We start from the raw sequence: 14,051 nt of genomic DNA on the forward strand, positions 1-14,051 counted from the left end.
AGCAAAATTTCATATCAAAATCGTTAAACTTAAATTCAAACTTACACATTCAAATATCAACCACAAATACTATAAATTGAAATTGAAATTTCATAGTTTTGATACATAAAACCACCCACTGCATGGGGAGGGGAGAATTGCATTGAGGTGTGAGAGGAGTGGTGTACTGCAGCTCTTTTAATTAATGGAAGGGTGTAAAAGCCAGCAAATTTACTAAAGGGGTGCCAATCCCATTAATGGGATATAAATACTGCCGCCCATTGGTAAGCATATTCTAATGAGATTTTGGATGGTGCATCTTAGGGCTGGGAATTGGGTCGGATTTGATCCGAATCCAAATAGTTTGGGTTCGGGTTGATTTTCATATCTGTTTATTTATTCGGGTTGAGTTTGGATTCGGTCTATCGGGTTTGGGTTCGAATATATTTTTAGGTTTTTTTTGCATTTTTAGTGTTATCCAATCGGATTGGTCGGATTCGAATCGGATTCAAATATAAGATTTCGATTTTATTCGGATTCGAATTCGGATATTGTAAAACAAATCGGGTTTGGATTCGGATATAACCATATCATACCCAAACCCAACCCGGTCCCTGCCCTAGTGCATCTAGAACCCAATGTCATTGTATTCTTTTCATAGGATAGAGTGATAGACAATGAAACATGCAAGTCATTCCAAAACAACTGCACATTTAATGTTTATTGCATTTGGCATTATTCATTATTATTCTCAATGTGGGGTGTTGGTTTTTGATTGCATTATTATTCACATGCTTGCCTTGTAATTGGCTCTGATAAGTTAGTGGAAAGGAATTCACGGCCATTTGAAGACTCGATACTGTTAGCTTTGTCCCATTGCACTTGGATCACTGGATCAGCTGACCGGAACCATTGTATATATGCTCCGGTTCCAGTCCAGCAACCAGGTTTCATGCATCTCCATACAATTCAATATCATGTTACTTATTTTTTCTCTTTACCACTTTACCAGTAAAAGCACCATCTTGCTATGCTCCGTTACTTCTGTAATAAACTTAAATGCTTATCAATTATCGGTTGGGAATATAAATAGAACGTCCACATGAACTACTGTTTCTGGTTACAAAGAGAGTACTCTTATTATCTTATATAAACTATGAAAGCGTCTTAACACCATATGCAATAAGTTCAGTATTAAAACAAATTTCACATGAAAGCGCCATGAATTCAACCACCAAAACAATAAAGAAAAGGTACATACATTGCATTCAATTGAATCAAAGTATGCATTTAGAAAGCTTTAAGTGCATTCAATTGAATCAAAGTATGCATTTAGAAAGCTTTAAGTAAGGTTCCCAGTAATGTGCGGCGGTGTGACTATACTACTTTTCGATTAAAAAAGGCAATTTAAGTTGCACAAAGCAGATGAAAGGAGCCAACCCTCCCTCAAAATCTTGAACCCTTTTACACTGAAACTTGCGTTTCCCATGTATCCACGGCCCAGGCCCGTATGTGATTCCCTCGCCAGCTAGTCCTGGTCCATTGGGCATTTGGGCTAGAGCCCTCCGCTCAAACATATTGAACTGCGAATCATGCACAGCTCTGGACCTGTAGTGTACAAGATAAAACTTTGGTCAATGAAAAACTCAGATGATTTTACCATAACTTATTAACTAATCATGTACACTTGGATGATAAAATTTAGCATCATGAGTTTACAAGGTATATAGTCAGGGATCTATATACAACATTTTTTATACAACAGTTTATACAACACCTTTTTATAAGTTGAACCAAAGTCTAATACTTTGTGGGTATAATCTTACCATCATTATAGAGATCACATCCACAAAATTTAATATCATTCTCAAATCTCTAGTCCATTCAAAACTTGATTTGAAAACGTGATTTATTTTAACGATCAGGATTCTTTTGGCATTTTTAGAAATTTTCAAATGAGTCCAATTTTTACAAGGATGTTGTCACACCCCAAATTTGCAGAAAATTAAAATAGGAAATTATTCAAAATACAATTATCTCAATCGTCACCTTATTCCATCTTCTGAAAACCCAAGATGAAACGAAACCCTAATAACCTATTACCAAACATGATATAGAAAAAAAAGATCAAATTAAAACCGAAAGAACAACTATTCATTCATAAATAAATAAAATTACTAACCCACTTATTACATCTGTTTCAAATCAAAACTTTCCACTTTAGAAAACTTAAACCAATAAGGCTCCAACAGCGAATCCAAATCAAATGTCGTCATCCACTGCATTCAACTATCTATGTTTCCAAAAACACACCTGTAACGCCCGTATTTTTTAAATACGTATTTTTTTATTTATTAATTATTTATTTATTTATTTTCAAAATTCGTCGGATTGGACTCGGCATACGTGGGCCTGGTTTTGGGCCTGAGTCTGTGTTGGGCTTGAGTTTCGGACCCAAGTATATAAACACATTGTTCTGGAAAATAGGGTTTAGAGAAAAATAAAATATTAAAAATGGAGGCAGAGATAGAAGCTGGATTTCTAGAGCGTTGGAGCGCGACGGTTCGGACGACGAGGGATTCGTCGAGCTGTTACGTCAGGTGAGTAGCTATTTTGCTATTTCACCAAACTTATGGTTTTCGTCGTATTGATACTGATTCATTATATTTGTTGTATGGGACTTCGTGCCATTTGTATTATTAAACTTTGTTAAATTCGGATTTTGTATTAAACTGTCCAAACTTTGTGAGTTGGGTAAACTGTCGAAGCTTCGACAGAGCATCAATGGCAGCCCCTGTCCGTATGCGTGTTACTGGGATATTGTGGGGGGGCTAAGTGATTGCTATGGGTTGTTTGAAATCGGTGATTATTTGTTGGGATGGATGGGCGCGATCGTCGGTTTCGGTTCTTGAAAATTCTTGAAGCTCAGAAACTTCGTTAATGGCGGTGGCGAACCGGTGGTTGGGCTGTTTTGTTGGTTGGATTGGTTGTGGGGTTATGTGGTGATGTGGTGAGGTTGGTTAGTAGTGGTGTTGAGTGGGTGAGGCGGTTGAATAATAAGAGAAGCTCGGTTAATGGCGGCCATTCTACATCCTTCCTCGATAATAATTCGAACCGATTTGGATGGATTGTGTTGGTGTTGTAGGATTGATTGTTGGGGTATTGGTGGAGTGATGAGGGCTGTCGAGTGGAGCTCGGAGAAGCCATTAATGGTGGCGAAAATTGTAGATCTAGGTTGAGAAGAGTTTTGATTTACTAAGATTTGGGACTTTCGGTTTCATTAAAGTTGTATGGGTTATTATGGGGAGTAAAACCATTTTGGGGTTATTTTGGGTGACGATTTGGAATTTGTGGTGGTCGATTTATATACTGGTGGTGGGGCTTTGGTAGCTAGAAGATGACACTTCTCATCTTTAGTTTGGGCTTAATCTGGCCGAATCTATTTGGTTTGGGCGGTTTATTTGAGTTTTGGTTGTTTTGTTTGGGGCCGACTAATTTGGCTTTGCTTATTTTTTCGAATAAAATTGATGTTGGGCGCCTTCTCTTTGTTTCTTTAAATGACCCAATTAAAGTGTTGGGCGATTTCAAATTAAGTTGTGGACTAGTTTTGGTTTTAGATTGGGCCCAAAATTAAGTTAAGTTTTGAGACGAACTTCTCTTTGTTTTATTTTGGGCGAACCTACTTGTATTTTTTGGACCCGGAATCTATTTTGTTTTTTCATTGGGCGGTTTTTTGTTTGGGGCCGACTTTTGGCTTAGCCTACCACCACTAGCTATTTTGGGCCGTTTCTAATATGGCTTGGGCGTGTCCAGTAGGACTTAAAATAAAAATGTAATTGGGTCTTTAAACGTTTAGACTTTTGGGTTAAGGTTGGGCTTTTGGACTAGTTGGGTCGAACCACGACCTCAATTATGAGCCCCACGAGCCATTTGGGATGACCTTATAAAATGAACTATGGCTATGACCTCCGAACCCGCGAACACCTAAACGACAGTTTGACTTTGACCATCGATCATGGCCTTGACTTTGATGGTTGACTTTGACCTTTGACCATGGCGGGTGACTTTGACTTTGACCATGACATGTTGACTTTGACTTTGACCATGACTTGTTGACTTTGACTTTGATCATGACATGTTGACTTTGACCAGGACAGTTTGACTTTGACCGTTGACTGTTGACTTTGACCGTTGACCGTGGAATGTTGACTTTTCCAGTTTTTTCACATATTTGATTTGTATGGACAAATATAGTAATAAAATATTGTCGATATTATATAACGTTGTTTGTCATTATCTAATTATGATTTGACGTGAGTAGTGTAAAAAAGATATATATATTGGGCTTTGATTGTGGATTGTAGACCGATAATTGTGCTACATTTTGTGTTGTAAATTGTATGGACAAATTAAATGTGGAAATCTTTGTGGAAGTTCGATATAAATTTAGTTGTCATTATCTAATTAAGATTTGACGTGAGTAGTGTGTAAAACATATATATGTTGGGATATATATATTAAATGGAATAGTTTTGGAGACATAAATGTATAAACACTCCATTATTATATATGTGAGATGCTACTTATGAGGTAGCATAGTATTGGTGAATATTTGCCCGAGTGTGGTGTAGTGCAATAATATATTGGCACGTGAAAGTATGAAAATAGTTATGAGATATATTGAGATATTTCTATATATTGTGGCTTAGTGCAATAAGGCAATTGACCTGCACGTGATATAGTGGATTTATTATGAGTAATTAATGTATGACACTTGAATAAATTACGAATCGAAAATCCTAGAACCTAGCTACCACAACTCATGTGATTGGCCCTTAATCGGCCGTTTCATAAAAAGTTGAATGGCCCTCCCCGGCGTAAACCCGAATAGTGGCTTGATTATTCCGTTCGCAAAATAGAACGATGATCGCGCAAATATTTTATGCCGAATAGTGGCGGTGCTTACATAGATTTGGCTTCCATGTGAGGATTTACGGTGTCGCGGCATCCCGGGGAGTAGTTAGTTACACACAGTGGCTCATTATGTAAAGGGAGGCATGTGGATGTACATGTTCGTTGGGTAGCGATTGTGGTAGCCGGGAAACTAGGTAAGACATAGATACTGACGTGATTTTAGGGACACGCACGCAAAGAAAACCTTAATTAATATAATTATGGTAATATGTTTGTTAATGATGTATATATAGATAGATGATTATATATGGTTTTGCGAAGGGTGGGTCAAACTAATTACTTGGGCGAGACGCGACCCACTCTGTGATTGAGCATGAAATGAGGTGCGATATAATATGTTTGTTTTGTTATTTGTTTAGTTGAACCTAAAGGCTCGATGGAGGAACTACATGCCTTATTTATTATGTGTATAGTTTGTTGTGTGGTTAGTGGGAAGTTAAAGGCCTCGATTGGAGGAACTACCCTTTAATTATTATTCTTAAGGATGTTGTATTTGTCGTTGAAAGTTAAAGGCCTCGGTAGAGGAACTAACCGCCTTGTGGATTGTGTTTATATTTGTATAAGTATATGTTGTTTTTAGGGCTACTCACACCAAAGATTGTTTATAATCTTGACCCGATTTGCATGTTTGCTTTATCGGTGTGTTCATTAAATGAACATAGTTGATAAGTCTTGACGAGTTTAGTGATGAAGAAGATTGGTTCTTTGCTTGTGGTTTTCATTAGCAGCATTGCATCTCGGGATAAGTTTTGTTTTCTCTTGAGGTGATATAGATTTTCAGTTGAGATAAGGTTATTTGCATTTTCATTTGTAAATTGTTTTTGGTAATGAAGATGACTGTTGTTTAAGTTAAAATTTTTATTGGTTTTAATTATCCGCATATTTTAAAACTGTTTATGGGTTTTTGGGAGTGGAGAGTGTGTCACACCTCGAGATCGAAGAGTCGGGGACAAATAATGTTTTTCCGAATTCTATCGAAATTCGGGGTGTGACAACACCCACGTTACAAAAGAAAGCAAACATGGGTCGGCAAATTGAACTTACGAATTTGCTAGTATGAGTAAGACTAAATATAAAAACAATATGTTCAATATTTCAAATAAAAGAATATATTATTACAATCATTTCAACTTGGAAGACAAATTAGTTCCGTTTTCTCAAAAAGGCATGTAGTTTCTTCCCAAGTAAGATTTCACCCCCAATATACAATTCCAAAAATCTCATATAGCAGTACTCATTATTCCCACTTTCCAAAATAACTCACAACATAAATATTACTTACATTCTACTTATTAAATGCACATATGATAACCTAATTAAATATGAGTTTGATACACTTTACCTTTAAGCCAACACGTCGTCTTATGATAGGATATTTACGTCCCTGCATAAAAGATTAATAGATCCTACCCTCCTGAAAAAAACAGAGTTAGACATCACAATAAAATGATTTATCTTAGCCAGTCAAATTTCCATTCATAATCAAACCTCATTTAATACATTTAAGTCTAATTGATACAACCTGGTTTGTCCCGCATATTTGAGGAATACCACTTATCACAATACCTATACCAAGGGTAGTCATTCACAAGACATCATTACGTCATAAAGTTTATGCGTGCATAACTATAGATCTCATACTATCACAAGTCATTAATATTTTCGTTGTAGAATCAGAGGATTCAATTCAGTTCAGTTGTATATTTACTTGATTGAATTCTAAAGAGATTACAATTGTTTTTATAGAGGTTACAAAAAATAGAAACAAAACAATCGGTGTCTTGAGAAACATGGGGTGCGGTCGCGCTCTAGCTACTGGACATCCCGAAAGCCTGAGGAGTAGGTCGCGCTCTATACATAAAAAAATCAATATACAGCTTTCTACACTCCCCCTCAAGTTAGTGCATAGATGTCAATCATGCCCAACTTATCAACTGAGCTGTCAAACACCTTGTGGGATACACCTTTGGTAAGAACATCAGCTAATTACTCCTCTGAGGTTATGAACGGAAAACGAATAACCTTCCTGTCAAGATTTTCTTTAATAAAATGACGATCAACCTCCACATGCTTTGTTTGATCATGCTGAACTGGGTTATGTACAATTTGAATGGCGGCTTAATTATCACAATGTAAATCCATAGGCTTTTGAAGCTCGAATCCCAATTCCATCAAGACAATACGGTTCCATAACAATTCACATACTCCCTGTGCCAGACCTCGAAATTCAGCTTCTGCACTCAATCTGGCAACAATTTTCTGCTTCTTACTACGCCAAGTTACAAGATTTCCACCGACAAAAGTGAAATATCCTGATGTAGAACGTCTATAAGTTTTATCACCAGCCTAATCTGCATCTGTGTATCCGACAATATCCAATACATCAGACTTTCCAAACAGTAAATCTTTGTCAGGTGCCTTCTTCAAATACTTCAAGATACGAGAGACTGCATCCATATGTTCTTCACTAGGACAATGCATAAACTAACTAACCACACTCACAGCATAAGCAATATCAGGTCTAGTGTGAGAGAGATAAATTAACCTTCCTACAAGACGCTGATACCTTCTTTTATCAGTAGGAACTTGATCAAGATGAATGGCGAGTCCATGATTCATCTCAATTATTGGTTTGCAATCCAACATTCCTGTTTCAGCAAGCAAATCTAGGACATACTTCCTCTGTGAGAGTGAAATCCCCTCTTTAGACCTTGCAACTTCAATACCCAGAAAATACTTCAGTTGTCCTAGATCCTTCATTTCAAATTCTTCTGACAAATACTTCTACAATTCATTTATTTCCTTCGGATCATCCCCTGTAACGATCATGTCATCAACATACACAATTAGAGCTGTAATCTTACCATCCATGTGTTTGATAAACAAGGTATGGTCAAAATTGCTCTGTTTGTACCCAAAAACTCTCATTGACTGTGTAAGTCTTCCAAACCAAGCTCTTGGAGACTATTTTAGGCCATACAAAGCCTTCTTTAGTTTACACACCTTCCCAACATCTTTGGGATGGTTCTTCACACCTGGAGGCATATCCATATATACTTCTTCCTCCAAATTCCCATTTAGGAATGCATTCTTCACATCAAACTAGTGCAAGGGTCAATCTTTATTTGCTGCAAGCGAAATTAAAACTAGAACCGTATTAATTTTTGCCACAGGTGCGAAAGTCTCCTCATAATCAATTCCATAACATTGTGTGTAACCCTTGGTAACCAATCTCGCCTTATATCTATTAATAGTTCCATCTGCATTAAGTTTCACAGTAAACACCCAACGACATCTAACAGTCTTCATTCCAACAGGCATATCAACTACCTCCCATGTTACATTCTTTTGAAGGGCTTCCAATTCTTCATTCATTGTTTTCTTCTATTTTGGATCTTTCAAAGCATCCTGCACGTTACTATGAATAGATACAGTAGATAATTGATTTATGACAAGTGCATGCAACTTAGAAAAGCTATGGTTAGACATAGAGTTAGTTATAGGATATTTGGCATTGGCTTTGATGTATGGTTCATATTGTTTCTTAGGAACTCCCTTACTAGTTCTTTTGTGATTGTCTAGTTTCAAGACTTTCTAACCCAACAGATTCATTAACAATTATAGGAGGTACCTGAGGCGGATCATTCTGATTGAGATCTTCAGTTATTGATGTAGAGGGGGAAATTTCTTGTACTACAGTTTCAGATACATCCGGATCATGTGCTTTTGTCTCTACTACTACAGGATCAATTTCTACTTCAGGAACTTCAAATCGTTCCTCCAAGTGTTCCAATTCTCCAAAGACATTAGGATTCCTTTCACCGACACTCTCCCCCTGAAGGGAATTCTGGGAAACTCTCCCTGAGTAATACGGGTCGAATTCATGGAATGAGACATCAAGAGATATATGCACTTGTCAGTAATTGGATCATAACACCTATACCCTTTCTGAAACTCGGCATAACCCACAAAAATACACTTCCCCGCACGAGGATCAAGTTTACTTCGTTCTGGTTGTGGGATATGGACATAGGTTGTACATCCAAACACCCGAGGCTCCAAGTTAGGCATGGATAGGATGGACAAAAGTGTATGGAGTTTCTGATAAGGATTCTGGAACTCAATTATCCGTGAGGGAGTATGGTTTATAACATAGGCTGTTGATTTCACTGCTTCACCCCAATAGGATCGAGGTACGACATTCATGCCAAACAAGGAAGCACGAACAACTTCCAACAACTGCCTGTTCTTTCGTTCGACTAAACCATTTTGTTGGGGGGGTACTAGAATTGGAGGTTTGATGACGAATTCCAATTGACCAACAAAAATTAGACATAAGGCCATTCACAAATTCGTCACCATTATCAGACTGAAAAACCCTGATAGATTGTTGATACTGTGTCGCCACCATTTTGTAAAAACTAGTAAACATCTCATATACATCACTTTTGTTTTTCAGTAATGACACCCAAGTCATGCGAGTGCAATATAATAGCGAACTTCAGAAAATGAAGAAACTTTGGCAGGACCCCAAACATCAGAGTGAATTTTCATAAAAGGAACATGACATCTATTAATACTTGGTGAAATACAGTGACTCTTGGCCATTTCACAAATGTCACAATGAAACTCAGAATCACTAACAACTGAAAATAACTGAGGTTGCAACCTCTTAAGATAACTAAACGAAAGATGACCTAACCTACGATGCCATAACCACACAACTTCTTTTGCATTCTCGACCCTATTGACCTGATTAGCTAGCCCCAGAGAATTCTGCTGTTTCTCTCCAGTTTCTATCAAATCCGGGCCGATGCAGTTTCCCTTCTAACACCATAACCAAGGACTTGTCGAGTCGAATGTTCTCAAAAAACACGTAGGATGGATAGAACGTCACAGTACATGTAAGTGCTATAATGATTTGACAAACAGACAATAGGTTATAAGCAAGGGATGGAACAACTAAGACAGATTCAAGAGTGAGGGTTTTAGATAACACAATATAACCTTCTCCGCTAACCGGAGTTGGAGTGCCATCTACAGTAGAAACAGCGATTTGAGATGAAGCTCTAAGACTTTCCACAAGGCTAGAATCATTTGTCATATGGTTAGATGCACCCAAATCAATTATCCATGTACTATTCGAAATAACCTTACCATTCATACCTGATTGAGTTACATTAGCCGAAGCATGGTCTGGATGTCCATGCACAGCATTCGCAATGGCAGCCGTGCTTATATTCTTTTGTGGCCTCTTTGCGAAGTCCTACCAATCAGGATAGTCAATCACTTCATAACATCTCTCCTTGTTATGACCCAATTCTCCACAAACACTGCACTTTTTATCTGTATAAGGATTGGATTTACCTTTAGGGTGGTGTGAAGAACCAGAGAAACCGGGTGGAGTAATTGTCTTGCTATGAACAGCCAAGACAGAGGATTCAGGTTGATCTGGTAGCCCATAGCTTTGTTTCTCCGATTGCACCTTGCGAATGTAAGCATAGCTTTGCTCCAAGGAAAATTTAGGGTCCTTGCGAAGAATCTCTCCACGCACCTGATCATACTTCGAATCGAGTTCACACAAAAACATATGAACCCACAATCTGGACATTGTTGACGTGTCTTGGACTATACCTACAACATTGTTATTCTGGGAGGTCACCCTTTGATCAATCTCCTAGAATATGGCCACCAATTTGTTGTAATAGGAAGGAATGGGTATCCCATTTTGTTTTGCTTCAAAGCACTTCGTATTCAATTCAAAAATTCGAGTTTCATCAGAGTCATCATAGAAGGTCTTCTCCACAGCCTCCCAAATGTCTTTTGTAGTAGGAAAACGAATATATCGATTCATAAGAGAAATCTCCATAGAATCAATAAGCCAACTTTTCACATTTTCATTATATGTTGCCCAACCTTCATATCCGGTTCAACCTTTGCGCCAGTCAAAAAACCAATCTTTCCCCTTGCTCGATATGCATTCGCATGGGAGGAGCCCATATGTTATAGTTGGACTCATCTAATGAAATAGATTTTGGAAACGCAGAGTTATCTTGTGGGGTGTAGTGGTGATGAATGACGTTTGAAGAATTGTTGTCATATCCAGCCATTGCAGAAAAAAAAAATGAAAAATTTGGGTTTTAGGTTTAGGTTTTTGGAAAAAAAAATTGGGTTTGAGATTCAAGGATGGTTTGATTAATGATTGTAATACGCAGCGGATTTCAATGGTTTGGCTCCGATACCATGTAGAACCAGAGAATTCAATTCAATTCAGTTGTATATTTACTTGATTGAATTCTAAAGAGATTACAATTGTTTGTATAAAGGTTACAAAAAATAGAAACAAAACAATCGGTGGCTTGAGAAACACGGGGCGCGGGTCGCACTCTGTTTGTGCTGGAGACGAGCACGGGTCGCACTCTAGCTACTAGATATCCCGAAAGCCTGAGGCGCAGGTCGTGCTCTATACAAGCTTTATCTGAGTGTAGGTCGCGCTCTATACATGAAAATCAATATACAACTTTCTACATTCGTAATAACATATCAAGTTATAGTCATTTCGCAATCACATAAAAGATCACAAGCATTCACTAATATTATTCACAGTCACACTTCACATCCATAACATCACACAAATTCACATATATACTTTTAGTTCATTCAATTCCACAATGTTTCTTGTTTATTAATCACATATTTACTGACCTCACCTTTAGTTCCTACTCCACGATTTGCACTTTACACATTTGTCAAATCACACATACCCGTGTGCCTCTCTCACACTGAGTACCACTACAAGACATATGTCTCAAGTAGGGATATCGCCTCTAGGAACATATTTACATCTTGCAAACTCGTAACTTGTTAGTCAAAGCCATCTATGGGCTTTCCATGCGCATAACCACAGCCTCTTATGGGCATTTAATATCTCAGGTCATTCACGGCACATTTAATGAATACATTGGGTCATTCTCGCCACATTCAAGGAATACCCATTGTCACACCCCAAATTTCCAAAAAATTAAAATAGGGAATTTTTTTCAAGATATAAATATCTCAATCGCCACCCTATTCAATCATCTGAAAACCCAGGGAAAAACGAAACCCTAATAGCATATTATCAACCACGATATTAAAAATCTGAGATCAAATTTAAAACCAAAAGAAACAATCCTTCAATCACATTATTAAACTACAAAGAAACTACCCGACTCTATTACTATACATCTGTCTCAAAACAAAACCGTACACTTCAGAAAAACTTAAGCCAGAAGACTCCAAGAGCAAATCCAAATCATGTGTCCTCATCTACTGCACTCCATCATCTATGTTTCTAAGAACACACTCACGTTGCAAAACAAAGCAAACATGGGTCAGCAAATTGAATTTGCTAGTATGAGTAAGACTAAATATAAAAACAATATGTTCAATATTTCAAATAAAGGAATATACAATTACAATCATTTTAACTTGGAAGACAAGTTAGTTCTGTTTTCTCAAAATGGCATGTAGTTTCTTCCCAAGTAAGATTTTACCCCCAATATACAATTCCAAGAATCTCATATAACAGTACTCATCATTTCCAGTTTCCAAAATAACTCACAACATAAATACAACTTACATTTCACTTAATAAATGCACATATGATAACCTAATTAAATATGTATTTGATACACCTTACCTTTAAGCCAGCACGTCGTCTTAGGGTAGGACAACGTCTCTGCATAAAAAGTTAATAAGTCCTACCCTCCTGCAAAACAAAATTAGATTTCCCGAACGTAATCATTTATAGTATACATCTATTTCACTCTCACTGCAACCATCATGGGTATATATAATCTGGCATAATATATCGTCAATATTAACATTAATGTCACACCACCATATCTATTATATCATAATATATCACCAATATTAACTAGCATTCATATCACATTACCATATCCATCATATCATAATATATCAACAATATTAACTAACATTTATATCACACCACCATATCCATTATATCACGCTAACCATATTCACATTTCTTCGTAAGAAATTATATGCATCATATCATAATATATCACCAATCATATCCAATAACTCGCTCATATTTAAAGCTAATATTTTTCTTAAAAACCACTCGTCTACTTATGAGAACGAGGAAAATATCACAAACAGGGAGTACATTCATCCCTTGTGATCGAATATCAACTCATACAAACTACGTATATATTTCTCATAAGAAATCATGTACATCATAATACATAAATATTCATATGCAATAACTCAGTCACACATAAAATTAATGTTTTACTTTAATATCACTCATCTACTTATGAAAACGAGGAAAAAGTCACAACCAGGGAGTACATTCATCCCTCGTGAGTATCAACTCACACAAACCACATAAACATTTCTCATAAGAAATCATATACATCATATGCAATAACTCCATCACACGTAAAATCAATATTTTACTTTGCTTATTAATTATCTCGTTGACTCATTTATTAAAAGTCACAGCCCAACCTTTAGTTCCTACTCCACGATTGCACTTAACACATTTGCCAAATCACACATATCCGTGTGCCTCACTCACACCGAGTACCACTACAAGACATATGTCCCAAGCAGGGATATCGCCTTCAGGAAATATATTTTCATCTTGTAAACTCGTAACTTGTGAGTCATAGCCATCTCTGGGCTTTCCATACACATACACAAAGCTTCTTTTGGGCATAACAAAATATCATGTCATTCATAGCACATTCAATGAATACCTTGGGTCATTCCCGCCACATTCAAAGAATACCCATCATAACACTAGCAGGTCATTCATGGCACATTCAATGAATACCTTAGGTCATTCCCGTCACATTTAAGGAATACCCATCATAATACTAACAGGTCATTCATGTCACATTCAATGAATACCTTAGATCATTCCCACCATATTTAAGAAATTCAGACCTATATTCCCATACACTCAAGGAATACAGCCCACCCGTAAGGCGAATGACTTAGTTCCTCTCTAAGGCGGCTTTTCACATGACATCATTAGTCATAAACATTTTCTTTCATTTCTTTTCATCAAAGAGGCGTGGAGAGAT

The sequence above is a fragment of the Coptis chinensis genome, chromosome 9, assembly GCF_015680905.1.
Source record: "Coptis chinensis isolate HL-2020 chromosome 9, ASM1568090v1, whole genome shotgun sequence".
NCBI classification, from domain to species: domain Eukaryota; kingdom Viridiplantae; phylum Streptophyta; class Magnoliopsida; order Ranunculales; family Ranunculaceae; genus Coptis; species Coptis chinensis.